Consider the following 19,510-nt stretch of genomic DNA (forward strand, 5'->3'; position numbering starts at 1 on the left):
TTTCTTTAGCCTTCGCCATTTCTCTCTTCACCTTGCTCCTTATCTCCTTGTACTCTTGTCTACTTTCAGCATCTCTATGACTATCCCATTTGTTCTTTGCCATCCTCTTCCTCTGTACATTCTCCTGTACGTTCCCATTCCACCACCAGATTTACTGCTGCAACCAAGTACGGACAGTAACACCATCACCACCAGCACATCGCTCATACCTATTGCAGTTGGCATCTAGTATCCACGTGTTCTGCATCCACAAATTCAACCTATAATGTATCTAAAACATTTCAAATAAAAAAAAAAATGCAATGTTCCAACAAGAAAAAATCAAATTTACTGTGCGCTGAACACTACGCTGAATCTACTGTACATGAATGAAGCGATTTATAGGCATAACCTGTTGCAGCCTCCCATCATAGGAGTTGAATAAAATGGCTCATAGGATTAAACTTAGAGATCCTATGACAACCAACTGCTGAACTACCACACTGCTCTTCAGTTGAGTAGCTCTGTTCACATGATGCAGCCTTGTTCTAATCTGTAGATGAGTTAACCCCGTTCTCCGGTATTCACTGCCTGCGTAAAATGAATGCTCTTTCTCCATCACCTATCCTACATCGGTTTCTGACAGCTACCAGTTGCCAAGGGGGGAAAATGGATTCCATCTTTACACTTCCACAATACTGTACTTCTTAAACAAAACACAAAAGACATACACATATTCTGGAACATAAAGACCCTAAAACAAAGATGACTAAACAATTGCTACCGAAAAAGTTAAACTAAAATCAGGTGCCTTTTTTATTGAATTTATTTAAGTCAAACTAGACAAAACTAAGTTCAAATCAAATCAACCTCTGCCCAAAGAGAGTTTGGTCAACAAAAACAGTAAAATTTTAAAATGAGAAAAAAAAACAAAAAAAACGGAATACCCCCCCTCCCCCAATTTAAATTCCTATTCTAAAATATTATTGATTAGATCCTCCCAGGTTTAAAAAAGGTTTGCACAGATCCTCTAAAAGTGGATCTGATTTTTTTTCCAATTTCTAATAGTATATAACATCAGTTACCCACTGACTTAAAAAAGGAGAATTAGGATTCCTCCAGTTGAACAAGATAAGTGTATGTGATAATAGTGAAGTAAAAACTATTACAGTTTGTTTATCCTTCTCCACTTTAAGCCCATCTGAGAGTACACCAAACACAGCTGTTAATGGATTAGAAGTGATTTTGACACCAAGGCTGTGCGAAAGGCATTTAAAGTTTTTGGTCCAGAATGTTCATTTGGTGCACGTCCAAAACATATGGCCCAATGAAGCTGGGACTTGATTGCAACGTTTGCAGGTTGAATCTTGCCCTGGAAACATTTTGGACAATTTTAAGCGAGACAGATATGCTCGATAAAAGATTTTAAGTTAAATAATTATATGCTTTGCAAAAATATGGAGCTACAGTGAACTCTGTGGATGGCTGTTTTCCCAACTCCTTTTCTAAAATGATGAGTAACAGATCCTTTTCCCACTGTACTGTAGGATCGTTGAAAGGGACAGACTTTAGAATGTTTTTATATATTACAGAAATACTGTCAGAGTCTTCAAGACTGATCAATACTTCTTTCAGAATAAAAGTCAGTGGGAGGTGAGGAAATATGGACAGAATTTGTTTAGCAAAGTTTCAAATTTGGAGGTACTGAAAGAATTGTATTGATGGAAAGTTAAATTTGGAAGTGTAATTACTTGTAGGAGGTGAAGACATTATCTATGTACAAATCTCCAAGTGATTTAATCCTGTATGTTTTCCAAACATTAAAAAGTGAGTACGTTTGAGAGGGTGGAAAAAGGAGGTTATCGTGCAGAGGTGCCACAGATAAAAAGCTTCTCTATCTTGAAGTACTTCCTACATTGGTTCCATATTCTGAGTGAATGAAGCACAATTTGGTTGTTAGTATATTGGCGATAACTCATATTTACTGGTGTACAAAGCAAGGAATATAAATTACTGCATGATTTTATTTGTATTGCGGACAAAGCCTATGTATGTTCATCTATGTGTGCCAATGTCCAGGTTTTAATAGCTTGTATAATTGCCGCCCAGTAATAAAACTGAAAGTTAGGAATAGCCATGCCACCCTCTGCCTTAGGTCCTTGTAGGATCACCCTTTGGTTGTGTGGATGTTTTGAATTCCAAATAAATGAGGTTATGATTGAATCTAACTTCTTAAATTATTTATTAATGTATATTGGAATGCTTTGAAATAGAAAAAGAAACTTTTGAAGGATAATTCAACCTGACAGTGTTAATTCTTCCAGCTAAAGTGAGATGAAGGGTAGACAATCTATGCAAGACTTGGTCAAGTTTTGTCCTTGCAAAAAGCAAAATTTTGTTGATAAAGAGCTTTACGTTTACTTGTGATGTGTACCCCTAGGTATTTAAACTGATCTAAAATGATAAAAGGGAAGGTGTACAGCCTAATAATTATGTGCTACAGAGTTCACTGGAAAGAACACACTTTTATTCAAATTAATTTTGAGTCCAGAAATCTTTTGAAATTCTGCTAGTGCTGTTAGGCTGCAGACACAGTATTTTGTGGATATGATATATTGGTGCTGGGTGGTATACCAGTTCATACCAAAAAACGTTTTTTTTTATTTTTGTTATGATATGGATTTTTCTTATACCGGAACACTGGTTTAAATAGCCTAAACAACATTCGTAATGTGGCACAGCGGGAAACTGTTGGGGGGGCTTTTCACTGGTGCACCGCAAAATACGCATGCAACTGAGTACATGCGTTAGTGGAGCTATTGAGCAGTGAAAATGGACAGAGAACATTCTGAAACTGAAGCTGTAGCAGACGATAAAGTTGAACATGATGACACTAAAGAACTTTTGACGAAAAAAAGATGCCGTGTCTGTTGTCTGGAGATACTTTGGTTTTAAAAGGTCGGGTGTGGACCATTATGTTCAAATGTGTGAACACTGTTTCTATACTACTGAATAATACTGCAAGCCAAGTTGTACTTGTTGTATTTTATTTCTTTCAATACTGTGTAATGTACCTGGTTACTGTGTAAAAGTGTGACGATGCCGGTCCCCTACAGACTCCATCTTCCTACATGGGAGACTGTTGAACCAACAACGTTGATAGTTATGACCGAGATGAGCTGAGAAATCTCGTTGAAGCAAGGGGATGGTGGAAAGTGTTCAAATGCTTTTGTTAAAAACAGTCAAAGTAAAACCAAAAGTGTCCGTTGTGCAGTGCTCAGAAAAATACAGTACCCAAATAAATAGCAAATCCACAAAGCCAGTGAAGCGTGGGGGTAAAATCCATAATAAATAAATCCATTAAAATGCAGTCTCTCTCCTCGCCCTATCGCAGCACACCACCTTCTGTCTCCACGGCTCACCCTTTACAGGATGAACTGCTTTCTGTTGCCGCCACACCTCCTTAGGACTCACTCAGTCGCATAAATATACGTCTCCGTGGGCGCAGCGTCTCGCCCCAATCACCTCATCAACTCCCAGCGGTCGTGCAATCTCGCCCACGGAGACAGACACGGCAAACTGGATTTAAAAACGGACCATGTTTTTTTTTTTTGAAGCTGCGGACCCACTATACCACAAATAACATTATAAATGCAAGTTTAGTTTTATTATTTATGTATATAGCTTAGCTTGAAGCAAGGTCCGTATTAATGCAATTTGCCTTAATGACGGATCAGTTGGTATAGATGTCATCACCAAGTTGCACTTGTTTTATTTTATTTTGGTGTAAATAATGTGTAATGTACCTGGGCTTGAAGTTTTGAAGTAATGGTATTATTACTGGAAGTTGCACTATTTATTTTATTGTTATTATTTATTAGTTTAAATATTATGCAGTTTAATGATGGTAAAGTTGTTTAAAAAGTCACTTTAACAGGTCAGTGGACAGAGATTGTTAACATTAACAGAAAGTGTAGTTGGTTTACAAAAAATATTTATCATTTGTTCCTTTTCTAAGACATTCAGTGCAGTGCAACTTTTGACAAGTACCTCTGGATATTTTACTAAGTCTAAATGCCTCTTTGAATGGTTGACAATTTATTGTCAAAATTTTAGTTTAAGTTGTTTGCAAAATTTGTTCAATGAAAAGGTTCTATATTTTGACTGCACCTGTCATGCAATGTGATTCCTTCTCTTCATTAGTGCCTTATTAGTGCCCCAAGTCTAGTAGCATGGTAATCAGCTGTGATGATACAAAAGTGTTATATACTATACCAAATTCATTAAACTTCCTCTGTCACAGCGTTTATTATTATTCAGGCATTCAAGAATAGTACAAAGTGAGAAGGATATTTGCACCCTCTATACACATTAAGCCAACAAGCAAGCAGGAATTAGTTCAAACTATCTGGAAAATTATGTTTAATGTGATAGAATGCTAGTCTCTCAAAACATTTCACCACACAAGGAGGGAGTACCACCTTTTTTTTTTTTGGGGGGGCCACAAGGATAATTGTTATGTTTCTGAAGTAGATAGGAAATTTAGGTTCTTCCACTAAAGAATTAAGTATGTCACAGTAAATGCTAAATAAAAACTCTATAGTAATGCTGGACTGATAAAATGTCTTTAAAACCAAAGTGTCTCTAATCTTATGGGTTTTCTTATGCTAGTAGAGAGTAGTTTCTCTGACTGTAAGTGTTCATGTGCCTGTGAGTGCTTTTCGCGTTGTTTTCTGTACTTTAGTTTTCTTTTTGTATAGTAATGTGAATGCATTCAAAACCACTGCATTTTACTTACTTAATAAAGTGCATTGGTACTGTGTTGCATTAGAAGTAGTGGTTTAAAAGAAAGAAAAGAAGTTTATTAAGTGACTCAGTGGTTTAGAAAGTTTCATTTTGGCCAATGTTTCCCCTTACTTACAGTTCCCTAACTTTTGTGTACAATACCTACTTTTTATATACTATGTATGATAGATTGTGTTGTGGGAAGATGTTCCCAACTTACACTCTGCACATCTGACAGATCATGACCCAAATTGGATCAGAAGAGAGAAGAGCCACAGACCAAAACTGAAGGGTGAGTGCTGTACAACAAAAACACAGCAGTTTCAGACAGGCTTTGTTTCACAGTCACTCAGCCCTCACACTCCATCATATAAGCAAATACCAAAGAAACAAATGTATGTGTGTGTATATATATATATATATATATATATATATATATATATATATATATATATATATATATATATATATATATATATATATATATATATATATATATATATATATAAAAGGAAAAATGTATCTATTTATAGTACATACAGTGCACAACTACAATCCTTAATATAAAAGCTACACACCTGGCTCAGGAAGCTCTTCAAAAAGCAAAAAAACAGGAAAACAATTACAAAAAAGCAAGTGTATATACAAACAGAAGAAAAATTGCACCAATTCCAAAAGAAAAAAATGCCCAAAAACCAAATTTTTTTAAATATTTTATACACACATACATATACACACCATCCCCACCAAATTATTACTCCAAGATATATATGTATAAAAACCATTTACAAAGCCCTCAAGAAGCCTAAACAACTGCTCGTTCTACAGCGCAGCAGTGCTTTATCCCTACCTTGCCTTTAGGTACAATTATGACCCCCTGTTGACTGGGAACTTTTTAAATATAACCAGCAAGATTATCCAGCTAATCTGCACCCGGTCTACTCCACTCACTTATCAAGGTAGACGCTGGTGCAACGTGCCCTAAACAACTTTCTATTTAAAATCAAACAAATTGCTGTTCGAATGCATGTAGGCCAGATGAACGGCCAACGGCTGTGCTGAGCTCAAACACACCATAGCCACCGCTCCAGTAAATTAACCATATTTACTTAAAATACAGGATCCCCATCTCTTACTCATTACTTCATTTCCAAATGTAAATGCTGGCGGTTACTTTCAGGTGCGCCGTACCCCAAACCACCCGTAAAATGCAGGCTGCAAGGACGCCGGCATGTGCTCAGACACTCTGTACCTCATAGCACGCACTCACAGAGAAGGCCATGCATTCCCAAGGCAGTGCCTTCATACCAAAATTCTTTTAAGCTGGCACACGTTTACTTTTAAAAAGCAGAAATGTTATAGTGCATCGCTACTTTAACTTAAATTGGTAATACAGTAATCCCTCCTCGATCGCGGGGGTTGCGTTCCAGAAACCCCCGCAATAGATGAAAATCCGTGAAGTAGAAACCATAGGTTTGTATAGTTATTTTTATATATTTTAAGCCCTTATAAACTCTCCCACACATTATTAGAGCCCTCTAGACATGAAATAACACCCTTTAGTCAAAAGTTTAAACTGTGCTCCATGACAAGACAGAGATGACAGTTCTTTCTCACAATTAAAAGAATGCAAATATATATTTTCTTCAAAGGAGTGTCTACATCAGGAGCAGAGAATTTAAGACAGAGCGCGAGCGTTTGCAAAGAAAAGCAAACAATCAAAAAATCAATACGTGTGCTTTTAAGTTTGCCCGAAGCACCGCAATAAAGCGACATTCTTCAGAGGAGCGTCAGTATCTTCTAAGCAAACAGCCTCTGTGCAAACAGCCCCTCTGCTCACATCTCCTCCGTCAGGCGCAGAGAACGTCAGAGAGAGAGCGAGATTAAAGCAAACAATCAAAAAATCAATACGTGTGCTTTTGTGCTTTTAAATATGCAGAGCACCGCAATAAAGCGGCATTTTTTAGAGGAACGTCAGTATCTTTTAAGCAAACAGCCTCTGTGCAAACAGCACCTCTGCTCACACCCCCTCCGTCAGGCGCAGAGAATGTCAGAGAGGGTGAGATAGAGGGAGAGACAAGAAAACAATCAAGCACCGCGCGAGAAGCATATCTTATAGCATTGAGGAGTTTTAGTTAATATATAATACATGCTCTGATTGGGTAGCTTCAAAGCCATCCGCCAATAGCATCCCTTGTATGAAATCAACTGGGCAAACAAACTGAGGAAGCATTTACCATAAATTAAAAGACGCATTGTCCGCAGAAATCCGCGAACCAGCGAAAAATCCGTGATATGTATTTAGATATTCTTACATTTAAAATCCGTGATAGAGTGAAGCCGCGAAAGTCGAAGAGCGATATAGCGAGGGATTACTGTACTCGAGTCTGCACATTACCACAATATGTTTTCATTTCCATATTAAAAACAGGCAAATATGGAATTTGGGAGAAGTGTATTATTTCTTCCTGTGGATTAGCATGGGAGTGATAATTAACTGTATGTTTAGCTCATTCTTACAAAGTCATTCTACTACATTGTACTCTGCTTCGCAAAAATGGGTCTTACCCAATTAAATAAAGTTTAACTCAAACCTCAGCTCAAAGTCCTTTTTACTTTATACTCTTAACACAAGAATCCCTGCAGCCTACGAAAACACTCATAATCCCGGGCCACCTTAAATTCCTTCACACTTCTTCATTAGCGTCTGTTTTGTAAATGTGTCGATCAGCACAACCAGCAAGCAGCCTGCTATCCCATCCCCCCACCGCTACAGCACAAATCGGCCAAAAAGTTCTCCCAGCTCAAGGTTCTTTATATACGTAGGAGGGATCTGTAATTGTATAGAGTAAATAATGCATCATTTTTTTGGAACACATGCATTTCATGTGTGTTCTGTGTCTACAACAATCTATGTAAATGTTGGATGACAGGAAATTAGGGGCAAGAAATGTTGCCTAACTAAAACAAACTTTTGTTTTCATTCTATAGTACTATTGAAAAAATTCTGACATTAAGTGTATAATGTGTCAAGACTGAAGTTCAAATATCAAATAAACACTTTCACAAAAAATACATGTATAACAAAACAAGTGCACTTTTATTCAAGAACATAACTGAAGAACTGAAGGGTACGACACTGACACAATCGCTTGGGTGGTGCAGTGTAAGAACGGTTGACTCATAATCAAGAGGTCACCGGTTTGAGTCTGGGCACTTCCTAGAATTACCGCTTTAAGTAGTAAGCTGCTCTTATTGTTACTATTATAGAATAAAAATATACATTTTATTTGAGTCTGCAAAAGCTGGTGTAAATTTATGGTACTTGTAAAGGTTAGGTTTTTTTTTAATTTTTTTTTTTATTTTTCAGTTTTATTCTCTCAAACACGTTCATGCTCCCCCCAATCTGACACTGCTGTTTTCAAATAAAGATGTGCTATAACAGTGGTGACCTTGGATGAGGATGAGGGTTCTACATCAGAGAAAGGGAACAAAAGCCCTCCCCACAAGAAACATCCACTCACACATAAGAACGATGCAGCTTCACCAGGCGTAAAGGTGAAAGAAGGTAAAAGGTGCAAGTGCCAATCTTCAAACCAATTTTTTTGATGGTGTCTGTTAGTCAAGACCCTTCGGAGAGTTTAGAACATGACATGTAAGGTTTTTGTAGTTGGCAGAATCATGGTGTACCTTGGGGTTTTTTTGGGTTGCAAAAAGTGTGCCACCACAGAAAAAAGGATGGAAAACGCTGTTCTACCTACATCTACCAAAATTTCTCGGTAGCAGCTATCTTGCCTAAAAACTGACACCATGCTTTACTTGGATGGTTATGTTGCATTCTTTGCATAAATTAGTGAAGATACAGCAAACTGGGATAATGGGTAGGGATAATCATTACACTTTTATTTTGTAGAATTTTGTCATTATAGTGGTCAGCATGGCAAGCTGCCTGACAGATCGGCAACTTAAATACAGAGGTACTAGACACTTATTTTGGTTTTAGTGCCACTTAAAGATAACTTATATTGGACTTGGGTGGTATGATATTGATACTATCTCCTTGAAATGAAAAAAAAGAAAAAAAAAAAAATTATCTTCACAACTTCTCTCAAGCATTGTACCAGGACTGCCATAAACCCCACACATCTTACATTCCCCCCCCCCTTTCCTCCCACTCTCCTGCATTGATGTCAGCAAATTGCCTTGTTGCCTGCCCTGAATAAGACCGTATTTATATTAAAAAAAAAAAAACCACGTGTTAAACTGGCAACATTAAATCCCAAAAATGAAAATGTTAACTTTACCAGGCCTACTCAAAATACATAAATGTTCCGATCCAGTACTCATTAAAATGTACAAACTAATCATTAAGCTTCAGTTACCTTGTGCTGCTGATCTCCAGAACTAATAACAGCTATTTTAGCTTATAGTGTTTTGCTCTCTGGCCCCATGACACTAGGCTACATGAGGCAGTGAATGCATGACCGCTCAAGGCAATTTTTTAATTGTTCATTGCAAAGTGAGTGACATACTCAATAATGCCAGCTCCAACATCATTAACACAATGCCAAAGATATTATCAGATGATACTGTACATATTGCACATCCCTGTGTCTCACTCATGCATGACAGGCCTCCTGGATTTTTTCTGTGCTGTGCAAAGCCACAAATACAGCCACCTGATGTCCACCTCCTCCCCATCCCATAGATCACTAAGAACTTATTCGGCATTAGAGCATGAGTGTCATGAAACAGGTTATACATACAGTACTTTTATAACAGTTGATAAGTAAATCTACAGGAACAGAATCTGCAGAGAACAAGGATTTACTGTATGTGCTTTCCAAATATTCATCACATTTTAACTACTATACTAATGGCAGTTAATTTGGCATGTTAGAATCAGAGAATGAATGCAAAGCTCTGTTCCTTTATCAGGAGTGTATATAACACTATTATAATGCAATTACAATCTTTAAAAAAAAAAAAAAATAAATAAACAAAATTAATGGGAGGATGAAAGATTACCAGATGATGTACAGTTCTTTGGAAACGTATCTGACCCCTTCCAGACAGTCTCTATTTCTGCTTATTCATAACACTGAACTGTTTCTAATCTCTTAAACTTAATTCTTGGATGTGCTGCTTTTGGAAGCAACAACAGCAATCAAACGCTTCTGGTATTGGGGATCAGTCTTTGGCATTGCTGTGGAGAAAGTCCAACCCACTCTTATCTACATAATTGTTTTAAATAAGCTACACTGGAGGGTTTTAATTTTCCTTCAGAGGTAGACTTCATCTTGGGTTATGTAGCAGGACAATGATCCAAAACACAAATTGTGCTCGAGTTCAGATCATGGACTAATGACCAGACATTCTCCTTCAGTACTTTTCTGTAGAAAACTGAATTAATGCTTCCCTCAGTTACAGCAAGTCACCTATGACCTGAAAAAGTAAAGCTTCTCCACACAATCACACTACCACTACATTTGACAGTTGGCATTATGTTCTTATTGTAGAAAGTTGTGTTAGCTTTACACCAGATGTAGCAGGACCCATGCCTTCCAAAACATTCCACTTTTGACTCATGAGCCCACAGAACATCATAAAAAGTTCTGAGGGTAATCAAGGTGCTTTTTAGAAAATATTAGACAAGCATTTATGTTCCTCTTGTTTAGCAATAGTTTTTACTTTGCATGCCTCCACTGGATCAATTTTTACCCAGTGTCTTTTTAATGGTAGAATTATGAAAACGGTCATTAATTGACCTAGAGGGGCCCCAAGTTCCTTAAATGTTGTGTTCTTCTGTGACTTTCCACATGTGTTCTCTATGTGCTTTTGGAGTAATTTTGCTATGCCAGCTAATCATGGGCAGATTTAATACTGTTCCAAGTTTTGTTCATTTGGAGATGAAAACTCAGTGATTCATTGGACTCTCATGGTTTTAGATATTGCTTTGTAACCTTTTCCTGACCGATACATTTCAGTAACTCGGATCTTCTAGAATTTGTTTTGATCAAGGCATGTTGTGCCACATGTTGTGATCATTTAGCCAACTTCACTTTATTGGAAAGGTTATATTTATGTAATGTTTAGATTTAGTAGAGCTGGTAGCTGTCAAGCTTGGGTGTGTCTAGTCTAAATAATTTTATTTAAAGTTGGTTCATTAATTGACTGAGTGGCTAAATGAGGCAACTGCTTTTTCACATGAGTGATTTAATAAATCAAAACAAACAATTAACTGCTATGAATAAGCAAAAAGAGGATACCAGGAAGGGGAAAAATCCTTTTTTCACTAGACTGTAAATAAGACTATTTTATGCTCCACAAGTCCACATTCTGTTATGTACAATTCAGAATCAGAAAAGTAAAACTTCTTGTTGTTCCCACCTGCTCCCAGGCTTCACATGGATGCCTTTTCTACACCTTCACTTTCAGGGAATATTTCCAATAATTATTTTTGCCAACAGTTTTCAAATGAATAAACTGGCTACAGCCTTCTTTAAACCTTGTTGAGTTTCTTACAATACACTAATAAATAATTAAAATCAAAATCATAATACCAGTAAATTCCAACAAACCTTGCAACTGGCAGAAGATGAAATGTGTTCTTAAATACAACAAGAAAAGCTGTCTAATCATTGGAAGATTTGTTGCCACCAGTTTGTGTTGATCTCCTAAAAACAATTGTCCCTTGGTGCCTGCTGCAGATTGGGCCCAAGACCCCTCATACTCTACAGATGCTCAAGACTCTTATATAAAATTGCATTGTATATGCATATAACCTACGCACACCCTCTCGTATATTTTAAAATATGTCTAGATAATTTATAATAGCACTAGAAGTACTAATGCTTCCATAAGTTTCAGTTTCTTCCAGCTTTATTGCGTGAATGCTCCATTCGCTTTTACCAACATTACAGCACACTTCAGCAAGCAACATCCCACTTTTCAAAAAATCTAAGATAGCACTTTACACTCCCTGTTAAGGCCCATTAATACTCAGGCTTGAAAACTAATATAAACCATATGTCTACAAACAAATAAAGAAAACCAAGATCGTGTAGCCGACTGTCAAAACCCCAGATCAAGAAAGTATAGATGGCCACAAATTACCAATTGCAGATACTTTCACTTATCTTCGCAGTAGTGTAATTAAGAATGGATGGAGCCGAAAGTTACAGACAGAGCAGGCTCAGCAAGGGTAGGAATGTTTTCCAGAATATGAACAGAGTATGGAAGACACCACAGTACAGTGTATTCAGAAAAAAAATGGTAAGATTGTTGTATGCTTCCAAGTGTAGAAGAACAGATAAAAAGTGATATAACCAAGCTGTTCTCTTTTCACACCATCTGCCTTAAAAAGAATTCACTTTATCCACTGGCTACAAAGAATCTCTAATGATGACCTTTTGTCCACTGCAACCAAAGAGATACAGGTATCATTTTAATGCAGACTCCATAGTAAAAACAACAGTACAGGGTGGGCCATTTATATGGATACACCTTAATAAAATGGGAATGGTTGGTGATATTAACTTCCTGTTTGTGGCACATTAGTATATGTGAGGGGGGAAACTTTTCAAGATGGGTGGTGACCATGGTGGCCATTTGAAGTCGGCCATTTTGGATCCAACTTTTGTTTTTTCAATAGGAATAGGGTCATGTGACACATCAAACCTATTGGGAATTTCACAAGAAAAACAATGGTGTGCTTGGTTTTAACGTACCTTTATTTTTTCATGAGTTATTTACAAGTTTCTGACCACTTATAAAATGTGTTCAATGTGCTGCCCATTGTGTTGGATTGTCAATGCAACCCTCTTCTCCCACTCTTCACACACTGATAGCAACACCACAGGAGAAATGCTAGCACAGGCTTCCAGTATCCGTAGTTTCAGGTGCTGCACATCTCGTATCTTCACAGCATAGACAATTGCCTTCAGATGACCCCAAAGATAAAAGTCTAAGGGGGTCAGATCGGGAGACCTTGGGGGCCATTCAACTGGCCCACGACCAATCCACTTTCCAGGAAACTGTTCATCTAGGAATGCTCGGACCTGACACCCATAATGTGGTGGTGCACCATCTTGCTGGAAAAACTCAGGGAACGTGCCAGCTTCAGTGCATAAAGAGGGAAACACATCATCATGTAGCAATTTCGCATATCCAGTGGCCTTGAGGTTTCCATTGATGAAGAATGGCCCCACTATCTTTGTACCCCATATACCACACCATACCATCAATTTTTTTGTTCCAACAGTCTTGGAGGGATCTATCCAATGTGGGTTAGTGTCAGACCAATAGCGGTGGTTTTGTTTGTTAACTTCACCATTCACATAAAAGTTTGCCTCATCACTGAACAAAATCTTCTGCGTAAACTGAGGGTCCTGTTCCAATTTTTGTTTTGCCCATTCTGCAAATTCAGTGCACCGATCTGGGTCATCCTCGTTGAGATGCTGCAGTAGCTGGAGTTTGTAAGGGTGCCATTTGTGAGTAGCTAATATCCGAAGGGATGTTCGACTAATGCCACTCTCCAGTGACATGCGGCGAGTGCTACGCTGTGGGCTCTTGCTGAATGAAGCTAGGACAGCCACTGATGTTTCTTCATTAGTGACAGTTTTCATGCGTCCACATTTTGGCAAATCCAACACTGAACCAGTTTCACGAAACTTAGCAAGCAGTTTGCTAACTGTAGCATGGGAGATGGGTGGTCTCGTAGGGTGTCTTGCATTGAAATCTGCTGCAATGACCCGGTTACTGCGTTCACCAGACATCAACACAATTTCTATCCGCTCCTCATGTGTTAACCTCTGCGACATGTCAATGGCTGTAAACAAAGAGAAACTTGTAAATAACTCATGAAAGAATAAAGTTACGTTAAAACCAAGCACACCATTGTTTTTCTTGTGAAATTCCCAATAAGTTTGATGTGTCACATGACCCTCTTCCTATTGAAAAAACAAAAGTTGGATCCAAAATGGCTGACTTCCAAATGGCCACCATGGTCACCACCCATCTTGAAAAGTTTCCCCCCTCACATATACTAATGTGCCACAAACAGGAAGTTAATATCACCAACCATTCCCATTTTATTAAGGTGTATCCATATAAATGGCCCACCCTGTACTCTACTGGACTGCAGAATACAAAAGCAAGAGAGGGAAACCAGAGATAACCTTGTGGTGATGAACTAAAGGGCATGAACCAGCCTAAGAAAAAAAACTTTAAAGCTGGTCAGAGACCGACAAGAGTGGAAGACCTTCACTGCTGCCCAACATGAAAATGATTTTAACAGCCCAGATAGAACCATTCTATGATTAAACAAGTTTTCTTATTCAAGCTCAGAGAATTTCTCTCATACATGTCAGAGAGAGGTCTGAAAATATCAAGAGAGCTGTAATTATGTTAATTTGGATTACATTAATATACTCATTTTTAAACCAGTGAAAAATGTACACTTGTTAGCCCTATGATTTACCTAAAAAGGATAAATCTGCAATGTGACAAGTAGTAAACTGTAGCTTTAGTGTTTTGAAGCAAGCCTTACATATACAGTAGTTCAGAAGCTCTGAAGGAGAAATCTGTTTTCACACTGAATTTTAAAAAGTCCCTAGATAAGCTGGCAGAATTTTATGTTAATTTCAGGGCATAGATGAATAGCAATGCACAAACAGACACTACATAATAATTAGCACAAATACAGTTAAGAAATCCAGATAACAAAAGGCACAGCGCTTCTCAAAAGAAACCTATCTTTCCCATTGCTCAGCAAAGAAACACAGCAAGTGTCGTATTTACAAGGGTATAAAGTTGACCTGTAAACAGAAAATGTAGCTTTGTCAAGATAAGAATAAAACAAAAAGCAGAGCAGAAATAAAATACCAGAATAATTATCTTAAATGATTAACTTAATACAATGCAGTGTATGACTTGAGACACAGATAAAACTAATGGCTAAATGAAAATCCTGAGGTTACTATTTTCCTCAGGGCCTGAATTTACAGCAATTGGGATAGATTCAAAAAGTCATCCAAAATGCAAAAAAATGATGACTATCCACCTACATTGAGGTGTTTTTGTCATTCATTTAAAATAGACTTAGCAGTTAGTACTTTAAAAGCTTTCTCCTACAACATATAGAAAACATGATATATGACTGATTAAACCACTGCATTAACAAAAGGAATATCTAAACCATGTCCAGAGTTTGTAATGATCTGTATCCATAATTATTTGTAATAAACAGAACACTCAAACTCATAACTTAGTACATTATTTCTAAATTCCTATAAAACGGTTTCTGTTCTGTTGTTTGCAAAAGTGCCTCACGTAAGTCTTCAGACCTTTCCATTGCTTATGCCTGTGTACTAATACAGTACTAGCCATTCAACTGGATTTACCTTAACTGCTTGTAACTGGACACTTCATCCCATTAATTCCTGAGCCATTCAAATAAGTATTGAATTTGTTATCAATGTGTTAGTTAACTTTTTAGTTGTTGTGCTATGGAAATTTACTTTGGCTTTAAAAACCAAATAATTTAGTGCCTGAAGATTAATTTTCATAACATGGGGATTTTCTGTCCTTTTAGTTAAACCACACTTTTTTTAATAATAGGAATGACTGCCATAAATCTGTGCTAGTATTCAAGCCAACAGATACATAACTAACAAAATATACAGAAATGTAAAGCATTTGTAGTGGGATTAATCGTGGTACATGCAATACTGTACATTGCAACATGTCAGTACCATGATCAAGAATGATAGTTGATTGTATAAAGAATACAACATGCAAAGTTTGCAACAAAAATAGGCATTTCACTGAGGTGCTATTAATTATATTGAATTGTCCCAAGATAGAAATTTAAATGTGTCCACTGGTTTACAGCCATCAAACATAAACTTAGTACAAGTAACTAAACATAATAGTAAGCAGAATACTTATAGTGAAAATATAACATCAAACATAAGATACTGATTAAACCAACATTTAGACTTTATGGATGGTTGAAGAAAATGCTACGGTCATCCAATTATTTAAGCCCCTGGATGTTTATTAAAATTGAACTTATTTTGAAGATTAATATCATTTGGAATGAAAGAGTATTTGAATCACTTGCTTTTTAGCTTTGAAACCTTAAACATGTAACCTGAAGGCAAAAACTGAAATTGAGAATGTAGTGGATGAGTCCATTCTGACAAAATACACTCTGCTTTCTGTAAGAATTGTTTGTTAAAAAGGTCTGTGAGAGTGGACCTTATTATTTTACACCTCCATTTGATAAGTTGGTTTACTAATTCCGTTTATGACATTAAGATTCCCAAACCAGGCCAGCAGAAAATAAGTAAATTTACTTTTTTTGTTCTTTATTTCTCCTTATACAATTTCTCATATTAGGAATTTGTTAGTTTTCGCATATCCCGTGGGGTCAGAGCGCAGGGTCAGCCATTGTACAGCGCCCCTGGAGCAATTACAGGTTAAGGGTCCTGCTCAAGGGCCCAGCAGAGTAGGATCTCTTTTGGCAGGGATGGGGATTTGAACCAGCAACCTTTGGGATACCAGCACAGATCCTTAGCCTCAGAGCCACCACTACGCCCCAGACTTAATGCAAGATTTACAAAAGAATGACAATGGAAGGACTCGCATTAAAAAAGACACAGCTTCCTTAAATAGTAGAGGCAACGCTGTCCCTTTCTACAAATGGCTTGTGGGTAGTCAACTTTGAGTTAGATATCCCCAAATATTTTAAACTGTCAACAATCTCCACTGCGGTGGGCTAGCACCCTGCCCGGGGTTTGTTTCCTGCCTTGCACCCTGTGCTGGCTGGGATTGGCTCCAGCAGACTCCTGTGACCCTGTAGTTAGGATATAGCGGGTTGGATAATGGATGGATGGAACATCTCCACCGATTGGTCTTTAATGAATTTTTCTTATGGCCAAATGGTGTTTCTTCTAAAAATGAATTATTAAGTTCCTTAAGAAGAAAAAAAATCTACAAACAGAAGCCTTGCAGGAGTCTTGATGCCCTCCAAGAAGTTAAATCACAAATAAAGCAAAGAGACAATGATGTCCTCAAATGGACTGATATGCAAACTAACACTTATCTAGTAAACCTTGAGTTTTCTCTGGTAGCTTCTTCTTTATTAGTTTTTCAAATGATTTCATAATCAGTGATGTCAAAGCCACTGGCCTGAAATCTTTTCATTTTTAGGGTTTTCATTTTTAGCTACTGGAATTACTGTAGCCAGTTTCCACAACCTTGGAACATTATGCTGTTCTAATTACAGCCTAAAAATGAAGTAAAATAAATGGAGCTCAAGCTGTCCAGAACTTTTAATTTTTTAAAAATATTCCCTACATTCCTTTGAACACAAAAATCTCTCTCCTATATCCGAAACCATCCGCTTCAAGCTTTGCACTTGTTCAGTAAAATCAAATTGCTCCAATCTCAAGTAGTATTTATTAAACCCATTAGCTAAACCAGAACTGTAATTAAAACCAGAAACCCCTACATGATTATTATCTTTTGACTGGACAACATTAAGCTCAAATTTTGAGTAGAAAATTAGCACTTTAAATTTCCTCTGTGCAGCACATACATCATTAAAACTGCCTTGTCTAAAAGCACTTTTCATATTGTATAATAATGATGTTATAAATATGTTGACCCAGAGGGTTTGCTGCAAGGATTGACCATTACATTTTTAATTTAGATTTCTATTTTTACCATGGTAATCGAGTGCTATGATTCATGAGGATTTTTAATTTAATTTTTGTTTACTTTATTGGCATTTGTGTGTCACGCGACTCTGAAATGCATAGAACAGTGAGTGGCACATCACAGGATTCATTTTTGTCTCAGGTTTACAGCGGCGCTATGGTGCTACATGTTCCCCAATTGGTGGAATCTTTTGTGTGACTGTGGGTGAACTCAATTACCTCTGGGTTAAGTCCAGCCACACCAGCAACATGAGATATCCTTCTGTGGATAAAAACAAACATTTATTAATTTGGTGGCAACAGTTCATTAAGTTTCTTGACTCTACTTTTGTTTTTGGTTTATGTTTCAAGGTATTCCTCTTTTTGCTTTGGTCACTCTGTATTTGTCTGTCTTTCTGTCTTCTGTGTTCTTGCTCATTCCTATTCGCTGGCAAAGCATTCACAATCTTCTGACAATACTTAAGTCCACAATAATTCTATGGAACATTGTCTCTCTTACATTGGGTATCCTAGCACTTCACTGGTATTGTTACAGAATACAAATTCTCATACCAGGACATTCCCTTTGAATCTATACGAAATTATTCTTATTCAAAGACAAATACGATTTTCACTAAAAAAGAGACTTTATCAGTGATCGGTAAAATTGGCCATTCGCATAAACTGATCTTTTCAGCCCCTGCTTTTCTAGGCTTTACAGTAATTTAGAGGCACTGCTCCTTTACACAAGGTATTACGTTAGCTGAACCAGAACATCTTTTTGCAGTGAACTTCCTGTAGTGTAAACGGAGCAAGTCAATGCTTGTTTTACAAGAGAGCAAGAGACATTTAGAATATTAGCTTTTATGCTAAAGAAAGTGGAGTGAAAAAACTGAGAAAAAGAATCAGAGAAGTCATCCTGTGCAAGAAAAGCTACTTTAATGAATTCAAACCTTTTCATTTTATCCTTTAGTTGAATAGACACCATTTGACTTTGAATACATTTGCGGCTTTAAAGATTTGTACAGTACTGTGTTAATATTTGTTGTTGTGCATCACACACTGTAAGTTTTGATAAGAAATAAGTACTGCATTATTAAAATAATACATATAAGTACATCTCAAGAATTCTGAATGTTTAGCTGATCCAAGAAAAAAAAAAAAAAAAAAAAAACAACACTTGTATATGGTAAATGTACACTTTAACAGTAAAAAAAAAAGCTAAAGTGTAATGATTAAAAATTATTAAAACCTAAAAGAGTAGATATATTTAAATTTAAGCAGTGCTTAATTGCCAAAGCCAATTATTTGATTGTGTGAACCTTATTAGAGAAATGTTGAAAAGTACTTTTAAAATAAAAAAAAAGCCTCGTTTCAGATACATTACAGAGAAACAATTAAACAATAGGACAGCTTGGAATTATGCAAAGCATTTTATTTTTTTTTATGCCATACACATTAGACAACTTTTATTTGCATGTATTTTAAGGAAATATAGTATTTTTATGGTCACTGAACATAAGCCTAAATAATTTAATTTTGTTAATTAAAAAAATGAACAGTTAAACACCCGTTATCTAGTTTAAATTATAAAAATCCAAAAGTGGTCAGTCACTACAATAAAATTTGTCTTTCACTCCTGTTATTCCTTAATATTTGCAATAATTGAATAATTTTGGAAGGTACAAAAATTGTGTGTGTTTTTTTAGTTTATGTTAATTGACAATTATGGTAAAATATGGTTGGTGTGTGTGTGCATGAAAGTAGTCCTGGTGATGCCAAGAGTCCTTTCCAGCCTTTTGTTCAGCCCTGCCAAGTTAGCCTTTGAGCCACGCAGCCCTTTAATGGATTGAGATGGTTCTGGAAGCCAATTATTGAACTCAGTACATTGAGGGCTACAGGTGCAGGAAGAATAAAAGATTGCTCTTAAGTGTTTTGCAACGCTGCACACACAGGTTTTGGCAAGACTTTTTGTCAGAAAAGAGACCAGATTAAAATAAATCGGGGACTTTTTCTATTGTGTTTTTTTTTTTTTATCCCAA

At 36.8% G+C, this 19,510-nt stretch overlaps 1 protein-coding gene across 3 annotated transcripts in view; it reads right to left on the reverse strand.

Moving 5' to 3' along the window:
* The window catches only part of araf (A-Raf proto-oncogene, serine/threonine kinase), a 107,081-nt gene that overhangs the window by 79,038 nt on the left and 8,533 nt on the right, over positions 1–19,510 (reverse strand). Inside the window, exon 2 of one of the 3 annotated variants that reach the window (XM_039775657.1) lies at positions 17,709–17,751. The exons of the other annotated variants lie outside the window; for them this stretch is intronic. The gene's annotated coding sequence lies outside the window, so the exon portion shown is untranslated. The remainder of the gene's footprint in view (positions 1–17,708; positions 17,752–19,510) is intronic. 3 annotated transcript variants of the gene reach the window in all.

The sequence above is a fragment of the Polypterus senegalus genome, chromosome 13 (genome assembly GCF_016835505.1).
Source record: "Polypterus senegalus isolate Bchr_013 chromosome 13, ASM1683550v1, whole genome shotgun sequence".
Lineage (NCBI taxonomy): Eukaryota > Metazoa > Chordata > Cladistia > Polypteriformes > Polypteridae > Polypterus > Polypterus senegalus.